Consider the following 23,553-nt stretch of genomic DNA (forward strand, 5'->3'; position numbering starts at 1 on the left):
CGGAATCGCATAGCTGTAAAATCCGCAGCAGGTCCATTAATTTTGCGGAATCGTAGTGATTCTGGCACCATAGGATTGCATTGAAATGCTCACTTTACGCATGTCGCTATGCCCGCCATGCGTGAAGTGAGCGCTTCATGTGCAGATGGTACCCAGGGTCTGGAGGAGAGAAGACTCTCCTCCATGCCCTGGGTACCATATTCCTGTAAAAAATAGAATTAAAATAAAAAATAGGGATATACTCACCTTCTGTCAGCCCCCGGAGTCCTCCCGGCCCTCAGTGGTGCTACCAGCAACTTCCGTTCCCAAGGATGCATTGTGCAAATGACCTCTGTTGACGTTGTGGTCGCGTGACCGCTACGTCATCAGAAGTCATTCACGCAATGAATCCCTGGGAACAGAAGTTGCTGGTAGCACCACTGAGGGCCGGGAGGACTCAGGGGGTCGACAAAAGGTGAATATATCCCTATTTTTTATTTTTTTAATTATTTTTAACATTCTGTCTTGTACTACTGATGCTGCATAGGCAGCATCAATAGTAAAAGGTTGGTCACACTTGTCAAGCGCTATGCTTGACAAGTGTGACCAACCTGTCAATCACTTTTCCAAGCGATACTACAAATCGCTTGGAAAAGCGCTAGCATTCTGCAAGCTAAAAAAATGCTTGCAGAACGCTTGTGTTTTGCGGGAAAATGCATGCAAATTCCACATGCATTTTACCTGTGGCGGGGAATTGCGGAAATGCTGCCGACAGTCCGCAGCATTTCTGCAACGTGGGCACATAGCCTTAGGGTATGTTCACACTGGGCATTTTTGCTGCATTTTTTTATGCTAATTTTCAGCTGCTTTTTACAGTACCAGCAAAGCCTATGAGATTTCAGAAATCTCATGTACACATATTGCTTTTTTTTGTCATCAGGATTTTGTGCTTTGCTGTTTTTTGGACATAGAGCATATCACTTCTTTCAGCGTTTTTGCAGTGTTTTTGCTGCATTTTTCACCCATTGGCTTGAATGGGTGTTGAAAAAACGCTGCAAAAATGCAGCAAAAACACAGGTATCATTATTTGCAGCATTTTTTCTGCAGAAAAGTCATGGATATTAGCATGGACAAAGAGACACAGAAAATGTACCAAATCCAATATAAATATTACTCCTGCTTAGGGTACCGTTACACGTAGCGATGCTCCAGCGATCCCGACAACGATATGGATCGCTGGTACATCGCTAAGTGGTCGCTAGTGAGCTGCCACACTGGAAGATCTCACCAGCGACATAGCAGGGGTCGGGGGTTGTTACTTACCTGTCACACTAGGCGATCCTGATGTCCTCCGCCCGCCTCCACGCCTCGCTCGTAGGCGCCACAGGAAGCCCAGCAGGAAGCGCCCGACGAGAAACGGTCCAGGACGTTCTCGCGTGATCAGCGATAACCAGCGGGGGAGCCGGTCGTAGGTAAGTATCACACATAGCGATATCGCTAGCAATATCGCTGCTACGTCACAAAATCGGTGACTTTGCAGCGATATTGCTAGCGATATCGCAGTGTGTAACGGGGGCTTTATCCTCCCAATTACACTGCTGCTCCGTGTACCGACCTTTGGATATATCCTGGTGAGGCTACATGCTGGTGTTGCCCCTAATGGTTGCAATATCACTACTCCAACTCAGTTCAGTCTTTAACACAAGCTCACAAAATAGCAGGACAAAAACAGTGGAAGCAAGATGTTGCAACTAAATTGGCAAAGAGTCCTCTCTCGCCGTGTGCCGTGTGAAGAAGACGATGAGCCTTGTAATGGAGGATTCTGGGTGGTCTGTTGCTTCTTTATGTCTTCTTAGATTATGCATTTTAGCTTGTAAAGTAAATAAAGAGAAACTAATATTCTGCCTCTGTCTGTATATAGTGCATCTAGTGTACTGCACATGTAGGGAAGGAGGGGTTGGGGGTTTAGTCTTGCATAAGGGCCCACCAGGGTAGTTCACCTGTTTCCCTATAGTCCAGAGCCTGTCTCAAACATATTGAGAACTGTGTACATCTATATTAATGGGAATCTTTCAAGAGATTTTTGCCTTGTACGAGTAATCTGCATGAAGTAGGGACAAAGATCCTGATTCCAGTGACGTATCACTTACTTTGCTGGATGCAGCAGTTCTTATAAAACCTGTTTTTTCTGCTGCAGATCTAGCAGAGCTCTGAATGCTGATCTGTGCATAACCCAGCCCAAGCCACTGATTTCCAGCTTTCTGTGTACACTGTGTTGACAGAAAACTTCCAATCATGGTTGGGAGTGGGATTACAAAATATTTTAGACTAGAAGACAAGACACCTAATTCTGTAGTGATAATCTCCTGCTAATAAAACACTGAATTTATTGAAACAGACTCAGAACTTCATCCCCTACATCATGGTGCTCTCAGATTACTGACAGATTCCCTTTGGTAAGCATTCTCTTTAGAAAGCACCAACATTTTCCAAACAATCAATTCCAGGATACAGTGACACATAATTACAGTCAGAGGCAATATTAATGCACAAACATAAGGAAAAAAGGTTGAGCTCACAAAGTACAAGAAAATGAGGAGGGGATACAAAAGGAACAATGGCATTTGTTCCGATAGTATTCCAGCTTATTCCAGCAAACATAATTAAAGCAATAAGTACTGTTCATTCCTTCTGCAGCTGAGTCGCTGACTGCTTCTCTTATACACCTCAGATAACAATCACCACCGCGGGGAGACGCCTGCTGCTTCAGGTAAGAAACGTTCCTTACTTTATCTAGAAATCAAAGAACGCATCGCTAAGTAGTCGTAAGATTATAAATCGTCACATATCGCACTCATCTAACCTGTAGTTGTATTATGCTCTCCTAGATAATTTTCTACCCAGATATTATACTACATTACATTATATAAACTTTGTTATATTACTACGTGCAAAGTGATAAAACATACCCTACTGTAGTATATTACACTGCACTATTTATTATTTTACATGACTTATTTTGTTGTATTATTTGCTCTGTACTTTATTTTCTCATACAATTTTATGGTATATTAAATTCTATTTTTTCTTACACTATATAATATTATGCTACACTATATTTTAGGATTATATTACACATACATAGTATACTAAACTACACGATATTATATTATACCATTTTATTCTATATTATTAAATTATTATATCCAATATTATGATATGTATGCATGTATATCTGTACTTTATTTTACTATATTACTATATATTATTCCACTCTACTTTATATTACAGTATATCATTCTATCCAATACTTTGATATACTGTATATACAATATATGTATATATATCTGTACTATACTTTACTATATTATGATACATTATTCTAGTATAATTTATATTACAGTATATCATTCTATCCAATATTTTGATATACTGTATATACAATATTTATATAAATATATATTTGTACTATATTTTACTATATAACTTTACATTGCTCTACTATGCTTTATATTACAGTATATCATTCTATCCAATACTATGAATGATAATATAATAATCTTTATTTTTATATAGCGCTAACATATTGCGCAGCGCTTTACAATTTGCACACATTATCATCACTGTCCCCAATGGGGCTCACAATCTAAATTCTCTATCAGTATGTCTTTGGAATGTGGGAGGAAACCGGAGAACCGGAGGAAACCCACGCAAAAAGGGGAAGAGAACTCCTTGCAGATGTTGTCCTTGTATGATATACTGTTTATACAGTATATAGATCTGTACTATATTTTACTTTATTACTGTATATTATTTTACTATGTGTTACTTTATATTACAGTATATTATTCTATCCAATATTATATTATTCTGTATTCTATTTTGTCCCACTATATTATATTTACTAAGCGAGATTGTACTGTATTTAGTATATCTTAGGCTGGTTTCACATTTGCGTTTTTTTGCGCTGTAAAAAAACGCATACGTGCGCATGCGTTTTTTCCCCTATATTTAACATGGGTGCGCATACCTGCGCGCTGGTAAGCGCACGTATGCGATTTTCATGCGCTGCGTTTTTTTGGGGTGTGCGTTTGTATTTTCCAGACGCAGCATGTTGCATTTTTTGGCCCTGCAAAAAAGCGCATGCGCACGTATGCGCACGTTTTGCGCTAAAAATGGCCATTATAGCCTATGGATGCGCATACGTGCGCACTGGCATGCTCATGTATGCGTTTTTTTGCACATGCGTTTTTTTTTGTTAACCATGGAATTTAGGGGTTTGGGTTAGAGTTAGGGTTAGTTAAGGGGGTTTAGGGTTAGGGTTAGGGTCATGGTCAGGGTTAGGGTTGGGGTTAGGGTCAGGGTTAGGGTTAAGTATGGTTTGGTTAAGGGTTAGGGTCAGGGTTAGGGTTAAGTATGGTTTGGTTAAGGGTTAGGGTCAGGGTTAGGGTTAGGGTTAGGGTTAGGGTTAAGGTTAGTTAGGGTTTGGGTTAGGGTTAAGTATGGTTTGGTTAAGGGTTAGGGTCAGGGTTAGGGTTAGGGTCAGGGTTAGGGTTAAGTATGGTTTGGTTAAGGGTTAGGGTCAGGGTTAGGGTTAGGGTTAGGGTCAGGGTTAGGGTTAGGGTTAGGGTTAGGGTTAAGGTTAGTTAGGGTTTGGGTTAGGGTTAAGTATGGTTTGGTTAAGGGTTAGGGTCAGGGTTAGGGTTAAGTATGGTTTGGTTAAGGGTTAGGGTCAGGGTTAGGGTTAGGGTCAGGGTTAGGGTTAGGGTCAGGGTTAGGGTTAAGTATGGTTTGGTTAAGGGTTAGGGTCAGGGTTAGGGTTAGGGTCAGGGTTAGGGTTAGGGTTAGGGTTAGGGTCAGGGTTAGGGTTAGGGTTAGGGTCAGGGTTAGGGTTAGGGTTAGGGTTAGTTAGGGTTTAGGGTTTGGGTTAGGGTTAAGTATGGTTTGGTTAAGGGTTAGGGTCAGGGTTAGGGTTAGGGTCAGGGTTAGGGTTAAGTATGGTTTGGTTAAGGGTTAGGGTCAGGGTTAGGGTTAAGTATGGTTTGGTTAAGGGTTAGGGTCAGGGTTAGGGTTAGGGTCAGGGTTAGGGTTAGGGTCAGGGTTAGGGTTAAGTATGGTTTGGTTAAGGGTTAGGGTCAGGGTTAGGGTTAGGGTTAGGGTCAGGGTTAGGGTTAGGGTTAGGGTTAGGGTTAGGGTCAGGGTTAGGATTAGGGTTAGGGTTAGGGTTAGTTAGGGTTTAGGGTTTGGGTTAGGGTTAAGTATGGTTTGGTTAAGGGTTAGGGTCAGGGTTAGGGTTAGGGTCAGGGTTAGGGTTAGTAAAGTCATGGTTTTGGTTAGTGTGAGGGGCCACCTAATGTTGGAAAAAAACGCAAACGCGGTAAAAACGCACTAAAAACGCATACAAATGCATAAAAACGCTGCGTTTTTTTCATGCATGCTCATAAAAATGCTTGAAAAAAACGCAGCAGTTGTATGCTTTTGTATGCGTTTTTTCAATGCTTTTTTTGCGGGAAAAACGCGCTGCAAAAAAAAGCAAGTGTGAAACTAGCCTTAGGCTTTGTACATACGTTGCGTTTTTGCAGCATTTTTTTTTACTTCTTTTTTATGCAAATTTTAAGTAAGCTGCTTTTTACAGTACCACCAAAGTATACGACATTTCAGAAATCTCTTGCACACGCAGCGGTTTTATTTTCCTGACTGATTTGGAAAACTGCTGCGCTTTTGCAAACTGCAGCATGTCACTTCTTTTAGTGTTTTTTTCAGCGTACTTGCAGCATTTTTTTCATCCACAGGAAACAAAGGGTAAGGGCAAAAATTCAGGAAAAAATGCAGGTATCAGTTTTTTTGGGCCACTTCATTCTATTAACATGCAACAAAAGACAACAAAAACAGAGCAAAAAAAATAAAAAGCAGCAAAACTTTTTGTAAGCAGCTTATTTAATGCCAAGAGAGCAGGTTTGGCCTGTGGAAATAAACGCAGCAAAAATGCAATGTGTGAACATAGACTTACTATGCTTTATTGTATTGTACTGCATAATATACTGCTCAAAAATTGAGTCAAACTATGGGGCTTTAGGGTGTGAATTCCCCCATAGAGATAAACAGCACTATACAGCATTAGCTACCCTGCCTACAACAAACATGAACCTCATAAATAATGGCATAAAACAGCAGAGTAAAGGCCCCGTCACACATAGCGATCTCGCTAGGGACATCGCTGCTGAGTCACAATTTTTGAGTGAGATCGTTGTGTGTGACAGCGATCAGCGACCTGCCCCCCTGCCGGTATCGCTGATCGCTGCAGGAAAGGCCAGGACTTTTTTTTTGGTCACTGGTCTCCTGCTGGCCACCACGCATCACTGCGTGTGACAGGCGGGAGACCAGTGATCTGCTGGTAACTAATGTACACATCGGGTATCCAAGGGGCGTGCGTCCCTTAAATACCCGATGTGTACATTAGTTACCAGCGCGCTGATGCAGGGAGCTGGTAACTAACGTACACATCGGGTATCTAGGGACGCATGCCCCTTAGATACCTGATGTGTTACCAGCTTCCTGCATCAGCGCGCTGGTTACTAACGTGCACAGCGACACAGGGCGCTCGGTGTCGCTGTGCTGATCGCTGGTGAAGCTGTCTGTTTGACAGCTCACCAGCGATCACATAGCGATTCACCAGCGATCCTGACACATTGATATCGCTGTCAGGATCGCTGGTGAGTCACTATGTGTGACTCCAGCCTAAGCGTAAGACTCACCGGAGTACCAAGCATGTGGGAAATGTCTACAGTGGCTGTAGAGGAGGAGGATGTATGCAGTTACCAGCTCCCACTCAGAGGCGGCAATGACGCCAGGCGGCCGTTCACGGGGTTCAGATCTCCTGCTGGTGAGTTGCGCGCGAAGCAGGAGGGGAGCGGGGCAGCTAGAAGAGCTGGGTAGAGCCAGGGGAAGCTCCGGCCGGCAGCATCCCTGGATACCCGCTAGGAAACAGTGGCCGACAGGTACCTGAGCGTGTGACATCACAGCTAGTACGAGGCAGCGCAAAGACCAAGAACAGACCAACGCGTTTCAAAGGCACAATCAGCCTTCTTCGTCTGACACTCTACAGCCCCATAGTTTGACTCCATTACCTTTGTCAGTGTCCAAAACACTGGTTAAGTGACTCTCAGTTTGTTTGTACCTGTTGTTACTCTGCAGGAGTTTTAACACTTTTTGTGTTGCCTTGTCTACTACTGCTCACTATTAGCATATACCCCTGGGGGGTTTTCATCACCCTTCTTTCAGGCTAACGCAGCCACTGTTTTCAGTATTTTGTGATGTCCTTGAGCGTGTTTTTCATATTTACATTTATGATAGGAAACATGACGTTAATATAGCTCAGCTGGGACCTTCAGGGGTGACAATATAGTAGAATTTGCGAATCTCTTAATTTTTTAAGACTGAGGCATATCCTATGGTTTTGTGAAGACCAGCCCTGTTGTGAGTCACCGGATGGGAGGTATGTGGACTTAACTTGGGTTAATAAAAGCAAACACAAATTATAATCTTAGTCTGTCCTGGGAGATGCAATTTACTGTGGTCCTATCATTGGCCCCAAAAGCTTACCTAAATAAAAGCCAGAGCCAACCCTGTGACATTAGATTTAGAAAAATTTCTTCTGTTTATCCTTTTTATTTTATGTAATTGATTATACTATATTGCTTTGTCCATTTTGTAACATCTTTGTGTATTTTTACAAACACTGCCTACTTTTTGAAGATTAGATATACTGTACATAATTTCATAGATTAGTTCCTCTTGCTTTGCAAACCACACTTCGGAAGCAATATTCTATCTCCCATGGGCGTGTAGAGCAGTGAATATTCATTCCTTTAAGTAAGCGGGTTCACGTGATCGCCCGACCACACAGCAGCTGCTGGCACCAGAACAAGATGCTTAGAGGGATCGCAGGGAAGGTAAGTAGGAAGGTTTATTATTATTTTAATGCTTTTCTGATGGGGGCCATACATACAAGGATAGGGATCAGGGTGCCATGCATACCAGGTTAGGGATGAGGAACCATGCATAACAGGATAGGGATGAGGAAACAAGCATACCAGGATAGGGATGAGGAACCATGCATACCTGGATAGGGATGAAGAACCAAGCATACCAGGATAGGGATGAGATGGCAATGCATACAAGGATGCAAATGAAGAGGCCATGAATACAAAAATGAGGATGAGATGACCATGCATACAAGGATGGGGATGACGGGGCCATCCATATAAGGATGGAGATGAGATGGCCATGCATACAAGGATAGGGATGAGGAACAATGCATACCAGGATAGGGATGAAGAACCATGCATGCAAGGATAGGGATGAGATGGCCATGCATACAAGGAAGGGAATGAAGAGGCCATGCATACAAGGATGGAGATGAGATGGCCATGCATACAATGATGGGGATGACGGGGCCATCCATACAAGGATGGAGATGAGATGGCCATGCATACAAGGATAGGGATGAGTAACCATGCATACCAGGATAGGGATGAGGAACCATGCATACCAGAATAGGGATGAGGAACCATTGCATACCAAGATAGGGATGAGATGACCATGCATACAAGGAAGGGGATGAAGAGGCCATGCATACAAAAATGGGGATGAGATGGCAATGCATACCAGGATGGGGATGAGTAGCCATGCATACAAGGATGGGGATGAAGGGACAATGAATACCCGGCTTATACATGAGTCAATAAGTTTTCCCAGTTTTTCGTGGCAAAATTAGGTGCTTCAGCTTATACTTAGGTCAGTTTATATTCAAGTATATACGGTAAATATATTTGGTAATGCAGTGTTCATAATAATTTAGTGTATCAAAATATAAAATTAACTAACTGATAAGGTAAGCGCCAAAAAGAGAAAAAAAATCAAAATGCCAAAATCTTGATCACCACACCTCTTTAAAAACATGCATTAAAAACTAATCAAAATTTTGTATGCACCCTAAATTTGTATCAATAAAACCATCAGCTCGCGAAGCAAAGAAAACAATCTATCACACTGCTCAGTAAATGAAAAAGAAATAGAAATTTTCAGGTTGTTTAAAAATGGCAACTGGCAACATAATCCATATATATACTACCTCTTGAAGCTCATAAATAGAATGCCAACAGTGTGCAAAGAACCTAGAATAGAAGACATATTTTCAGTTGTTTCACACTTTTTTGTTCATTATATAATTCCACATGTGTTAATTCATAGTTTTGATGCCTTCAGGGTGAATATACAATTTTCATAGTCATGAAAATAAAGAAAACTCTTTGAATGAGAAGGTGTGTCCAAACTTTTGATCTGTACTGTACATATATATATATATATATATATCTATATATATATTTTTTTTTTCTTTCCTTTTTTACAAAGTTCCTATTTTTTTTTCACCATGTAAATTAAATTAAAAAAATATGTAAAATTTCATATTGCCATAATTGTAATAACCTAAACAATCATGCTGTCAGGTCATTTTATCATACAAACAAAACCCCCCAAAATAATGACAGAAATGTTTTTCATCCCATTTTCATTTTTTTGTCCTTTTTTCACCACATTATGCGATAAAATGAATGGATTAAATCAAAACTGCAACTTGTCACACTAAAAAACAAGCCCTCATACGGCCATGTTATAGCTCTTGGTTGAAAAGGGGGAAAAAAACAAAAGTGTAAAAAACGAATATTAACTGCGGAGGAAAGGGGTCAATGGATTTTATGTCTCAGAATAAAGGATTCTGCTAGCAGTACAAAATAAATTATTTTATTGATGGTATTTTAAGTTTTTTTATGTTCTTTTATAGAGTTGCTCTCTGTAAAATAGAAAATGTTTATCCAAGTCAGAAACCTTATATAACCCATGTTACTTGAGGACAAGTTCAGCTGCTTTTTCTGTGTGGGAGATATTGGCAAATATCCACAAGCTGGCAACATATGACAATCATCTGTATTGCTGCCTCAAAGAGATTGTCTCTGTAGCTTTATCATAGATGAGCTATCCTTAGGATAGGTCATCAATGTATGATCGGTGGGGGGGTGACACCCTGCTTCCCCGCTGAACATCTGTTCCCGGTGATGACGGCAACTGGAGCTGCTTAGTTACATAGTTGAACATCGATTCACACCATCTGTACTTGACACCAATTTTGATACGTTCAATAACTTGGCTGTATTAGGCTGTGTGCCCATGTTGCGTTTTTTAAGTGTTTCCGCCACGTTTTTGCCACAGTGGAAATGCTTAAAAAATGCTAACAAAACGCATTCCCATGCATTCCAAAGGGATTCCGCAGTTGCTGTGCCAATACTGTGGATTTTTTCCGCTGCGGAATCGCATAGCTGTAAAATCCGCAGCAGGTCCATTAATTTTGCGGAATCGTAGTGATTCTGGCACCATAGGATTGCATTGAAATGCTCACTTTACGCATGTCGCTATGCCCGCCATGCGTGAAGTGAGCGCTTCATGTGCAGATGGTACCCAGGGTCTGGAGGAGAGAAGACTCTCCTCCATGCCCTGGGTACCATATTCCTGTAAAAAATAGAATTAAAATAAAAAATAGGGATATACTCACCTTCTGTCAGCCCCCGGAGTCCTCCCGGCCCTCAGTGGTGCTACCAGCAACTTCCGTTCCCAAGGATGCATTGTGCAAATGACCTCTGTTGACGTTGTGGTCGCGTGACCGCTACGTCATCAGAAGTCATTCACGCAATGAATCCCTGGGAACAGAAGTTGCTGGTAGCACCACTGAGGGCCAGGAGGACTCAGGGGGTCGACAAAAGGTGAATATATCCCTATTTTTTATTTTTTTAATTATTTTTAACATTCTGTCTTGTACTACTGATGCTGCATAGGCAGCATCAATAGTAAAAGGTTGGTCACACTTGTCAAGCGCTATGCTTGACAAGTGTGACCAACCTGTCAATCACTTTTCCAAGCGATACTACAAATCGCTTGGAAAAGCGCTAGCATTCTGCAAGCTAAAAAAATGCTTGCAGAACGCTTGTGTTTTGCGGGAAAATGCATGCAAATTCCACATGCATTTTACCTGTGGCGGGGAATTGCGGAAATGCTGCCGACAGTCCGCAGCATTTCTGCAACGTGGGCACATAGCCTTAGGGTATGTTCACACTGGGCATTTTTGCTGCATTTTTTTATGCTAATTTTCAGCTGCTTTTTACAGTACCAGCAAAGCCTATGAGATTTCAGAAATCTCATGTACACATATTGCTTTTTTTTGTCATCAGGATTTTGTGCTTTGCTGTTTTTTGGACATAGAGCATATCACTTCTTTCAGCGTTTTTGCAGTGTTTTTGCTGCATTTTTCACCCATTGGCTTGAATGGGTGTTGAAAAAACGCTGCAAAAATGCAGCAAAAACACAGGTATCATTATTTGCAGCATTTTTTCTGCAGAAAAGTCATGGATATTAGCATGGACAAAGAGACACAGAAAATGTACCAAATCCAATATAAATATTACTCCTGCTTAGGGTACCGTTACACGTAGCGATGCTCCAGCGATCCCGACAACGATATGGATCGCTGGTACATCGCTAAGTGGTCGCTAGTGAGCTGCCACACTGGAAGATCTCACCAGCGACATCGCAGGGGTCGGGGGTTGTTACTTACCTGTCACACCAGGCGATCCTGATGTCCTCCGCCCGCCTCCACGCCTCGCTCGTAGGCGCCACAGGAAGCCCAGCAGGAAGCGCCCGACGAGAAACGGTCCAGGACGTTCTCGCGTGATCAGCGATAACCAGCGGGGGAGCCGGTCGTAGGTAAGTATCACACATAGCGATATCGCTAGCAATATCGCTGCTACGTCACAAAATCGGTGACTTTGCAGCGATATTGCTAGCGATATCGCAGTGTGTAACGGGGGCTTTATCCTCCCAATTACACTGCTGCTCCGTGTACCGACCTTTGGATATATCCTGGTGAGGCTACATGCTGGTGTTGCCCCTAATGGTTGCAATATCACTACTCCAACTCAGTTCAGTCTTTAACACAAGCTCACAAAATAGCAGGACAAAAACAGTGGAAGCAAGATGTTGCAACTAAATTGGCAAAGAGTCCCCTCTCGCCGTGTGAAGAAGACGATGAGCCTTGTAATGGAGGATTCTGGGTGGTCTGTTGCTTCTTTATGTCTTCTTAGATTATGCATTTTAGCTTGTAAAGTAAATAAAGAGAAACTAATATTCTGCCTCTGTCTGTATATAGTGCATCTAGTGTACTGCACATGTAGGGAAGGAGGGGTTGGGGGTTTAGTCTTGCATAAGGGCCCACCAGGGTAGTTCACCTGTTTCCCTATAGTCCAGAGCCTGTCTCAAACATATTGAGAACTGTGTACATCTATATTAATGGGAATCTTTCAAGAGATTTTTGCCTTGTACGAGTAATCTGCATGAAGTAGGGACAAAGATCCTGATTCCAGTGACGTATCACTTACTTTGCTGGATGCAGCAGTTCTTATAAAACCTGTTTTTTCTGCTGCAGATCTAGCAGAGCTCTGAATGCTGATCTGTGCATAACCCAGCCCAAGCCACTGATTTCCAGCTTTCTGTGTACACTGTGTTGACAGAAAACTTCCAATCATGGTTGGGAGTGGGATTACAAAATATTTTAGACTAGAAGACAAGACACCTAATTCTGTAGTGATAATCTCCTGCTAATAAAACACTGAATTTATTGAAACAGACTCAGAACTTCATCCCCTACATCATGGTGCTCTCAGATTACTGACAGATTCCCTTTGGTAAGCATTCTCTTTAGAAAGCACCAACATTTTCCAAACAATCAATTCCAGGATACAGTGACACATAATTACAGTCAGAGGCAATATTAATGCACAAACATAAGGAAAAAAGGTTGAGCTCACAAAGTACAAGAAAATGAGGAGGGGATACAAAAGGAACAATGGCATTTGTTCCGATAGTATTCCAGCTTATTCCAGCAAACATAATTAAAGCAATAAGTACTGTTCATTCCTTCTGCAGCTGAGTCGCTGACTGCTTCTCTTATACACCTCAGATAACAATCACCACCGCGGGGAGACGCCTGCTGCTTCAGGTAAGAAACGTTCCTTACTTTATCTAGAAATCAAAGAACGCATCGCTAAGTAGTCGTAAGATTATAAATCGTCACATATCGCACTCATCTAACCTGTAGTTGTATTATGCTCTCCTAGATAATTTTCTACCCAGATATTATACTACATTACATTATATAAACTTTGTTATATTACTACGTGCAAAGTGATAAAACATACCCTACTGTAGTATATTACACTGCACTATTTATTATTTTACATGACTTATTTTGTTGTATTATTTGCTCTGTACTTTATTTTCTCATACAATTTTATGGTATATTAAATTCTATTTTTTCTTACACTATATAATATTATGCTACACTATATTTTAGGATTATATTACACATACATAGTATACTAAACTACACGATATTATATTATACCATTTTATTCTATATTATTAAATTATTATATCCAATATTATGATATGTATGCATGTATATCTGTACTTTATTTTACTATATTACTATATATTATTCCACTCTACTTTATATTACAGTATATCATTCTATCCAATACTTTGATATACTGTATATACAATATATGTATATATATCTGTACTATACTTTACTATATTATGATACATTATTCTAGTATAATTTATATTACAGTATATCATTCTATCCAATATTTTGATATACTGTATATACAATATTTATATAAATATATATTTGTACTATATTTTACTATATAACTTTACATTGCTCTACTATGCTTTATATTACAGTATATCATTCTATCCAATACTATGAATGATAATATAATAATCTTTATTTTTATATAGCGCTAACATATTGCGCAGCGCTTTACAATTTGCACACATTATCATCACTGTCCCCAATGGGGCTCACAATCTAAATTCTCTATCAGTATGTCTTTGGAATGTGGGAGGAAACCGGAGAACCGGAGGAAACCCACGCAAAAAGGGGAAGAGAACTCCTTGCAGATGTTGTCCTTGTATGATATACTGTTTATACAGTATATAGATCTGTACTATATTTTACTTTATTACTGTATATTATTTTACTATGTGTTACTTTATATTACAGTATATTATTCTATCCAATATTATATTATTCTGTATTCTATTTTGTCCCACTATATTATATTTACTAAGCGAGATTGTACTGTATTTAGTATATCTTAGGCTGGTTTCACATTTGCGTTTTTTTGCGCTGTAAAAAAACGCATACGTGCGCATGCGTTTTTTCCCCTATATTTAACATGGGTGCGCATACCTGCGCGCTGGTAAGCGCACATATGCGATTTTCATGCGCTGCGTTTTTTTGGGGTGTGCGTTTGTATTTTCCAGACGCAGCATGTTGCATTTTTTGGCCCTGCAAAAAAGCGCATGCGCACGTATGCGCACGTTTTGTGCTAAAAATGGCCATTATAGCCTATGGATGCGCATACGTGCGCACTGGCATGCTCATGTATGCGTTTTTTTGCACATGCGTTTTTTTTGTTAACCATGGAATTTAGGGGTTTGGGTTAGAGTTAGGGTTAGTTAAGGGGGTTTAGGGTTAGGGTTAGGGTCAGGGTCAGGGTTAGGGTTGGGGTTAGGGTCAGGGTTAGGGTTAAGTATGGTTTGGTTAAGGGTTAGGGTCAGGGTTAGGGTTAAGTATGGTTTGGTTAAGGGTTAGGGTCAGGGTTAGGGTTAGGGTTAGGGTTAGGGTTAAGGTTAGTTAGGGTTTGGGTTAGGGTTAAGTATGGTTTGGTTAAGGGTTAGGGTCAGGGTTAGGGTTAGGGTCAGGGTTAGGGTTAAGTATGGTTTGGTTAAGGGTTAGGGTCAGGGTTAGGGTTAGGGTCAGGGTTAGGGTTAGGGTTAGGGTTAGGGTTAAGGTTAGTTAGGGTTTGGGTTAGGGTTAAGTATGGTTTGGTTAAGGGTTAGGGTCAGGGTTAGGGTTAAGTATGGTTTGGTTAAGGGTTAGGGTCAGGGTTAGGGTTAGGGTCAGGGTTAGGGTTAGGGTCAGGGTTAGGGTTAAGTATGGTTTGGTTAAGGGTTAGGGTCAGGGTTAGGGTTAGGGTTAGGGTCAGGGTTAGGGTTAGGGTTAGGGTTAGGGTCAGGGTTAGGGTTAGGGTTAGGGTTAGGGTCAGGGTTAGGGTTAGGGTTAGGGTTAGTTAGGGTTTAGGGTTTGGGTTAGGGTTAAGTATGGTTTGGTTAAGGGTTAGGGTCAGGGTTAGGGTTAGGGTCAGGGTTAGGGTTAAGTATGGTTTGGTTAAGGGTTAGGGTCAGGGTTAGGGTTAAGTATGGTTTGGTTAAGGGTTAGGGTCAGGGTTAGGGTTAGGGTCAGGGTTAGGGTTAGGGTCAGGGTTAGGGTTAAGTATGGTTTGGTTAAGGGTTAGGGTCAGGGTTAGGGTTAGGGTTAGGGTTAGGGTCAGGGTTAGGGTTAGGGTTAGGGTTAGGGTCAGGGTTAGGATTAGGGTTAGGGTTAGGGTTAGTTAGGGTTTAGGGTTTGGGTTAGGGTTAAGTATGGTTTGGTTAAGGATTAGGGTCAGGGTTAGGGTTAGTGTCAGGGTTAGGGTTAAGTATGGTTTGGTTAAGGGTTAGGGTCAGGGTTAGGGTTAGGGTCAGGGTTAGGGTTAGTAAAGTCATGGTTTTGGTTAGTGTGAGGGGCCACCTAATGTTGGAAAAAACCGCAAACGCGGTAAAAACGCACTAAAAACGCATACAAATGCATAAAAACGCTGCGTTTTTTTCATGCATGCTCATAAAAATGCTTGAAAAAAACGCAGCAGTTGTATGCTTTTGTATGCGTTTTTTCAATGCGTTTTTTTGCGGGAAAAACGCGCTGCAAAAAAAAGCAAGTGTGAAACTAGCCTTAGGCTTTGTACATACGTTGCGTTTTTGCAGCATTTTTTTTTACTTCTTTTTTATGCAAATTTTAAGTAAGCTGCTTTTTACAGTACCACCAAAGTATACGACATTTCAGAAATCTCTTGCACACGCAGCGGTTTTATTTTCCTGACTGATTTGGAAAACTGCTGCGCTTTTGCAAACTGCAGCATGTCACTTCTTTTAGTGTTTTTTTCAGCGTACTTGCAGCATTTTTTTCATCCACAGGAAACAAAGGGTAAGGGCAAAAATTCAGGAAAAAATGCAGGTATCAGTTTTTTTGGGCCACTTCATTCTATTAACATGCAACAAAAGACAACAAAAACAGAGCAAAAAAAATAAAAAGCAGCAAAACTTTTTGTAAGCAGCTTATTTAATGCCAAGAGAGCAGGTTTGGCCTGTGGAAATAAACGCAGCAATAATGCAATGTGTGAACATAGACTTACTATGCTTTATTGTATTGTACTGCATAATATACTGCTCAAAAATTGAGTCAAACTATGGGGCTTTAGGGTGTGAATTCCCCCATAGAGATAAACAGCACTATACAGCATTAGCTACCCTGCCTACAACAAACATGAACCTCATAAATAATGGCATAAAACAGCAGAGTAAAGGCCCCGTCACACATAGCGATCTCGCTAGGGACATCGCTGCTGAGTCACAATTTTTGAGTGAGATCGTTGTGTGTGACAGCGATCAGCGACCTGCCCCCCTGCCGGTATCGCTGATCGCTGCAGGAAAGGCCAGGACTTTTTTTTTGGTCACTGGTCTCCTGCTGGCCACCACGCATCACTGCGTGTGACAGGCGGGAGACCAGTGATCTGCTGGTAACTAATGTACACATCGGGTATCCAAGGGGCGTGCGTCCCTTAAATACCCGATGTGTACATTAGTTACCAGCGCGCTGATGCAGGGAGCTGGTAACTAACGTACACATCGGGTATCTAGGGACGCATGCCCCTTAGATACCTGATGTGTTACCAGCTTCCTGCATCAGCGTGCTGGTTACTAACGTGCACAGCGACACAGGGCGCTCGGTGTCGCTGTGCTGATCGCTGGTGAAGCTGTCTGTTTGACAGCTCACCAGCGATCACATAGCGATTCACCAGCGATCCTGACACATTGATATCGCTGTCAGGATCGCTGGTGAGTCACTATGTGTGACTCCAGCCTAAGCGTAAGACTCACCGGAGTACCAAGCATGTGGGAAATGTCTACAGTGGCTGTAGAGGAGGAGGATGTATGCAGTTACCAGCTCCCACTCAGAGGCGGCAATGACGCCAGGCGGCCGTTCACGGGGTTCAGATCTCCTGCTGGTGAGTTGCGCGCGAAGCAGGAGGGGAGCGGGGCAGCTAGAAGAGCTGGGTAGAGCCAGGGGAAGCTCCGGCCGGCAGCATCCCTGGATACCCGCTAGGAAACAGTGGCCGACAGGTACCTGAGCGTGTGACATCACAGCTAGTACGAGGCAGCGCAAAGACCAAGAACAGACCAACGCGTTTCAAAGGCACAATCAGCCTTCTTCGTCTGACACTCTACAGCCCCATAGTTTGACTCCATTACCTTTGTCAGTGTCCAAAACACTGGTTAAGTGACTCTCAGTTTGTTTGTACCTGTTGTTACTCTGCAGGAGTTTTAACACTTTTTGTGTTGCCTTGTCTACTACTGCTCACTATTAGCATATACCCCTGGGGGGTTTTCATCACCCTTCTTTCAGGCTAACGCAGCCACTGTTTTCAGTATTTTGTGATGTCCTTGAGCGTGTTTTTCATATTTACATTTATGATAGGAAACATGACGTTAATATAGCTCAGCTGGGACCTTCAGGGGTGACAATATAGTAGAATTTGCGAATCTCTTAATTTTTTAAGACTGAGGCATATCCTATGGTTTTGTGAAGACCAGCCCTGTTGTGAGTCACCGGATGGGAGGTATGTGGACTTAACTTGGGTTAATAAAAGCAAACACAAATTATAATCTTAGTCTGTCCTGGGAGATGCAATTTACTGTGGTCCTATCATTGGCCCCAAAAGCTTACCTAAATAAAAGCCAGAGCCAACCCTGTGACATTAGATTTAGAAAAATTTCTTCTGTTTATCCTTTTTATTTTATGTAATTGATTATACTGTATTGCTTTGTCCATTTTGTAACATCTTTGTGTATTTTTACAAACACTGCCTACTTTTTGAAGATTAGATATACTGTACATAATTTCATAGATTAGTTCCTCTTGCTTTGCAAACCACACTTCGGAAGCAATATTCTATCTCCCATGGGCGTGTAGAGCAGTGAATATTCATTCCTTTAAGTAAGCGGGTTCACGTGATCGCCCGACCACACAGCAGCTGCTGGCACCAGAACAAGATGCTTAGAGGGATCGCAGGGAAGGTAAGTAGGAAGGTTTATTATTATTTTAATGCTTTTCTGATGGGGGCCATACATACAAGGATAGGGATCAGGGTGCCATGCATACCAGGTTAGGGATGAGGAACCATGCATAACAGGATAGGGATGAGGAAACAAGCATACCAGGATAGGGATGAGGAACCATGCATACCTGGATAGGGATGAAGAACCAAGCATACCAGGATAGGGATGAGATGGCAATGCATACAAGGATGCAAATGAAGAGGCCATGAATACAAAAATGAGGATGAGATGACCATGCATACAAGGATGGGGATGACGGGGCCATCCATATAAGGATGGAGATGAGATGGCCATGCATACAAGGATAGGGATGAGGAACAATGCATACCAGGATAGGGATGAAGAACCATGCATGCAAGGATAGGGATGAGATGGCCATGCATACAAGGAAGGGAATGAAGAGGCCATGCATACAAGGATGGAGATGAGATGGCCATGCATACAATGATGGGGATGACGGGGCCATCCATACAAGGATGGAGATGAGATGGCCATGCATACAAGGATAGGGATGAGTAACCATGCATACCAGGATAGGGATGAGGAACCATGCATACCAGAATAGGGATGAGGAACCATTGCATACCAAGATAGGGATGAGATGACCATGCATACAAGGAAGGGGATGAAGAGGCCATGCATACAAAAATGGGGATGAGATGGCAATGCATACCAGGATGGGGATGAGTAGCCATGCATACAAGGATGGGGATGAAGGGACAATGAATACCCGGCTTATACATGAGTCAATAAGTTTTCCCAGTTTTTCGTGGCAAAATTAGGTGCTTCAGCTTATACTTAGGTCAGTTTATATTCAAGTATATACGGTAAATATATTTGGTAATGCAGTGTTCATAATAATTTAGTGTATCAAAATATAAAATTAACTAACTGATAAGGTAAGCGCCAAAAAGAGAAAAAAAATCAAAATGCCAAAATCTTGATCACCACACCTCTTTAAAAACATGCATTAAAAACTAATCAAAATTTTGTATGCACCCTAAATTTGTATCAATAAAACCATCAGCTCGCGAAGCAAAGAAAACAATCTATCACACTGCTCAGTAAATGAAAAAGAAATAGAAATTTTCAGGTTGTTTAAAAATGGCAACTGGCAACATAATCCATATATATACTACCTCTTGAAGCTCATAAATAGAATGCCAACAGTGTGCAAAGAACCTAGAATAGAAGACATATTTTCAGTTGTTTCACACTTTTTTGTTCATTATATAATTCCACATGTGTTAATTCATAGTTTTGATGCCTTCAGGGTGAATATACAATTTTCATAGTCATGAAAATAAAGAAAACTCTTTGAATGAGAAGGTGTGTCCAAACTTTTGATCTGTACTGTACATATATATATATATATATATCTATATATATATTTTTTTTTTCTTTCCTTTTTTACAAAGTTCCTATTTTTTTTTCACCATGTAAATTAAATTAAAAAAATATGTAAAATTTCATATTGCCATAATTGTAATAACCTAAACAATCATGCTGTCAGGTCATTTTATCATACAAACAAAACCCCCCAAAATAATGACAGAAATGTTTTTCATCCCATTTTCATTTTTTTGTCCTTTTTTCACCACATTATGCGATAAAATGAATGGATTAAATCAAAACTGCAACTTGTCACACTAAAAAACAAGCCCTCATACGGCCATGTTATAGCTCTTGGTTGAAAAGGGGGAAAAAAACAAAAGTGTAAAAAACGAATATTAACTGCGGAGGAAAGGGGTCAATGGATTTTATGTCTCAGAATAAAGGATTCTGCTAGCAGTACAAAATAAATTATTTTATTGATGGTATTTTAAGTTTTTTTATGTTCTTTTATAGAGTTGCTCTCTGTAAAATAGAAAATGTTTATCCAAGTCAGAAACCTTATATAACCCATGTTACTTGAGGACAAGTTCAGCTGCTTTTTCTGTGTGGGAGATATTGGCAAATATCCACAAGCTGGCAACATATGACAATCATCTGTATTGCTGCCTCAAAGAGATTGTCTCTGTAGCTTTATCATAGATGAGCTATCCTTAGGATAGGTCATCAATGTACGATCGGTGGGGGGGTGACACCCTGCTTCCCCGCTGAACATCTGTTCCCGGTGATGACGGCAACTGGAGCTGCTTAGTTACATAGTTGAACATCGATTCACACCATCTGTACTTGACACCAATTTTGATACGTTCAATAACTTGGCTGTATTAGGCTGTGTGCCCATGTTGCGTTTTTTAAGTGTTTCCGCCACGTTTTTGCCACAGTGGAAATGCTTAAAAAATGCTAACAAAACGCATTCCCATGCATTCCAAAGGGATTCCGCAGTTGCTGTGCCAATACTGTGGATTTTTTCCGCTGCGGAATCGCATAGCTGTAAAATCCGCAGCAGGTCCATTAATTTTGCGGAATCGTAGTGATTCTGGCACCATAGGATTGCATTGAAATGCTCACTTTACGCATGTCGCTATGCCCGCCATGCGTGAAGTGAGCGCTTCATGTGCAGATGGTACCCAGGGTCTGGAGGAGAGAAGACTCTCCTCCATGCCCTGGGTACCATATTCCTGTAAAAAATAGAATTAAAATAAAAAATAGGGATATACTCACCTTCTGTCAGCCCCCGGAGTCCTCCCGGCCCTCAGTGGTGCTACCAGCAACTTCCGTTCCCAAGGATGCATTGTGCAAATGACCTCTGTTGACGTTGTGGTCGCGTGACCGCTACGTCATCAGAAGTCATTCACGCAATGAATCCCTGGGAACAGAAGTTGCTGGTAGCACCACTGAGGGCCGGGAGGACTCAGGGGGTCGACAAAAGGTGAATATATCCCTATTTTTTATTTTTTTAATTATTTTTAACATTCTGTCTTGTACTACTGATGCTGCATAGGCAGCATCAATAGTAAAAGGTTGGTCACACTTGTCAAGCGCTATGCTTGACAAGTGTGACCAACCTGTCAATCACTTTTCCAAGCGATACTACAAATCGCTTGGAAAAGCGCTAGCATTCTGCAAGCTAAAAAAATGCTTGCAGAACGCTTGTGTTTTGCGGGAAAATGCATGCAAATTCCACATGCATTTTACCTGTGGCGGGGAATTGCGGAAATGCTGCCGACAGTCCGCAGCATTTCTGCAACGTGGGCACATAGCCTTAGGGTATGTTCACACTGGGCATTTTTGCTGCATTTTTTTATGCTAATTTTCAGCTGCTTTTTACAGTACCAGCAAAGCCTATGAGATTTCAGAAATCTCATGTACACATATTGCTTTTTTTTGTCATCAGGATTTTGTGCTTTGCTGTTTTTTGGACATAGAGCATATCACTTCTTTCAGCGTTTTTGCAGTGTTTTTGCTGCATTTTTCACCCATTGGCTTGAATGGGTGTTGAAAAAACGCTGCAAAAATGCAGCAAAAACACAGGTATCATTATTTGCAGCATTTTTTCTGCAGAAAAGTCATGGATATTAGCATGGACAAAGAGACACAGAAAATGTACCAAATCCAATATAAATATTACTCCTGCTTAGGGTACCGTTACACGTAGCGATGCTCCAGCGATCCCGACAACGATATGGATCGCTGGTACATCGCTAAGTGGTCGCTAGTGAGCTGCCACACTGGAAGATCTCACCAGCGACATAGCAGGGGTCGGGGGTTGTTACTTACCTGTCACACTAGGCGATCCTGATGTCCTCCGCCCGCCTCCACGCCTCGCTCGTAGGCGCCACAGGAAGCCCAGCAGGAAGCGCCCGACGAGAAACGGTCCAGGACGTTCTCGCGTGATCAGCGATAACCAGCGGGGGAGCCGGTCGTAGGTAAGTATCACACATAGCGATATCGCTAGCAATATCGCTGCTACGTCACAAAATCGGTGACTTTGCAGCGATATTGCTAGCGATATCGCAGTGTGTAACGGGGGCTTTATCCTCCCAATTACACTGCTGCTCCGTGTACCGACCTTTGGATATATCCTGGTGAGGCTACATGCTGGTGTTGCCCCTAATGGTTGCAATATCACTACTCCAACTCAGTTCAGTCTTTAACACAAGCTCACAAAATAGCAGGACAAAAACAGTGGAAGCAAGATGTTGCAACTAAATTGGCAAAGAGTCCTCTCTCGCCGTGTGCCGTGTGAAGAAGACGATGAGCCTTGTAATGGAGGATTCTGGGTGGTCTGTTGCTTCTTTATGTCTTCTTAGATTATGCATTTTAGCTTGTAAAGTAAATAAAGAGAAACTAATATTCTGCCTCTGTCTGTATATAGTGCATCTAGTGTACTGCACATGTAGGGAAGGAGGGGTTGGGGGTTTAGTCTTGCATAAGGGCCCACCAGGGTAGTTCACCTGTTTCCCTATAGTCCAGAGCCTGTCTCAAACATATTGAGAACTGTGTACATCTATATTAATGGGAATCTTTCAAGAGATTTTTGCCTTGTACGAGTAATCTGCATGAAGTAGGGACAAAGATCCTGATTCCAGTGACGTATCACTTACTTTGCTGGATGCAGCAGTTCTTATAAAACCTGTTTTTTCTGCTGCAGATCTAGCAGAGCTCTGAATGCTGATCTGTGCATAACCCAGCCCAAGCCACTGATTTCCAGCTTTCTGTGTACACTGTGTTGACAGAAAACTTCCAATCATGGTTGGGAGTGGGATTACAAAATATTTTAGACTAGAAGACAAGACACCTAATTCTGTAGTGATAATCTCCTGCTAATAAAACACTGAATTTATTGAAACAGACTCAGAACTTCATCCCCTACATCATGGTGCTCTCAGATTACTGACAGATTCCCTTTGGTAAGCATTCTCTTTAGAAAGCACCAACATTTTCCAAACAATCAATTCCAGGATACAGTGACACATAATTACAGTCAGAGGCAATATTAATGCACAAACATAAGGAAAAAAGGTTGAGCTCACAAAGTACAAGAAAATGAGGAGGGGATACAAAAGGAACAATGGCATTTGTTCCGATAGTATTCCAGCTTATTCCAGCAAACATAATTAAAGCAATAAGTACTGTTCATTCCTTCTGCAGCTGAGTCGCTGACTGCTTCTCTTATACACCTCAGATAACAATCACCACCGCGGGGAGACGCCTGCTGCTTCAGGTAAGAAACGTTCCTTACTTTATCTAGAAATCAAAGAACGCATCGCTAAGTAGTCGTAAGATTAT

General features: G+C 41.6%; 1 protein-coding gene across 11 annotated transcripts in view; it reads left to right on the top strand.

Moving 5' to 3' along the window:
* Positions 1-23,553, top strand: part of LOC141052050 (cytochrome P450 2F3-like) — a 198,227-nt gene that overhangs the window by 20,311 nt on the left and 154,363 nt on the right. For 4 of the 11 annotated variants that reach the window (XM_073549229.1, XM_073549238.1, XM_073549239.1 and 1 more), the window contains 3 exons: positions 2,677-2,749; positions 13,012-13,084; positions 23,450-23,488. The exons of 3 other annotated variants lie outside the window; for them this stretch is intronic. The gene's annotated coding sequence lies outside the window, so the exon portion shown is untranslated. Of the gene's footprint in view, positions 1-493; positions 2,750-10,836; positions 13,085-21,232; positions 23,489-23,553 lie in introns of those variants that run through there. 4 more of the 11 variants (XM_073549228.1, XM_073549230.1, XM_073549236.1 and 1 more) reach the window with 4 other exon arrangements.

This window comes from Dendrobates tinctorius, unplaced genomic scaffold, assembly GCF_039654945.1.
Source record: "Dendrobates tinctorius isolate UK_male_01 unplaced genomic scaffold, ASM3965494v1 ptg000158l, whole genome shotgun sequence".
Lineage (NCBI taxonomy): Eukaryota > Metazoa > Chordata > Amphibia > Anura > Dendrobatidae > Dendrobates > Dendrobates tinctorius.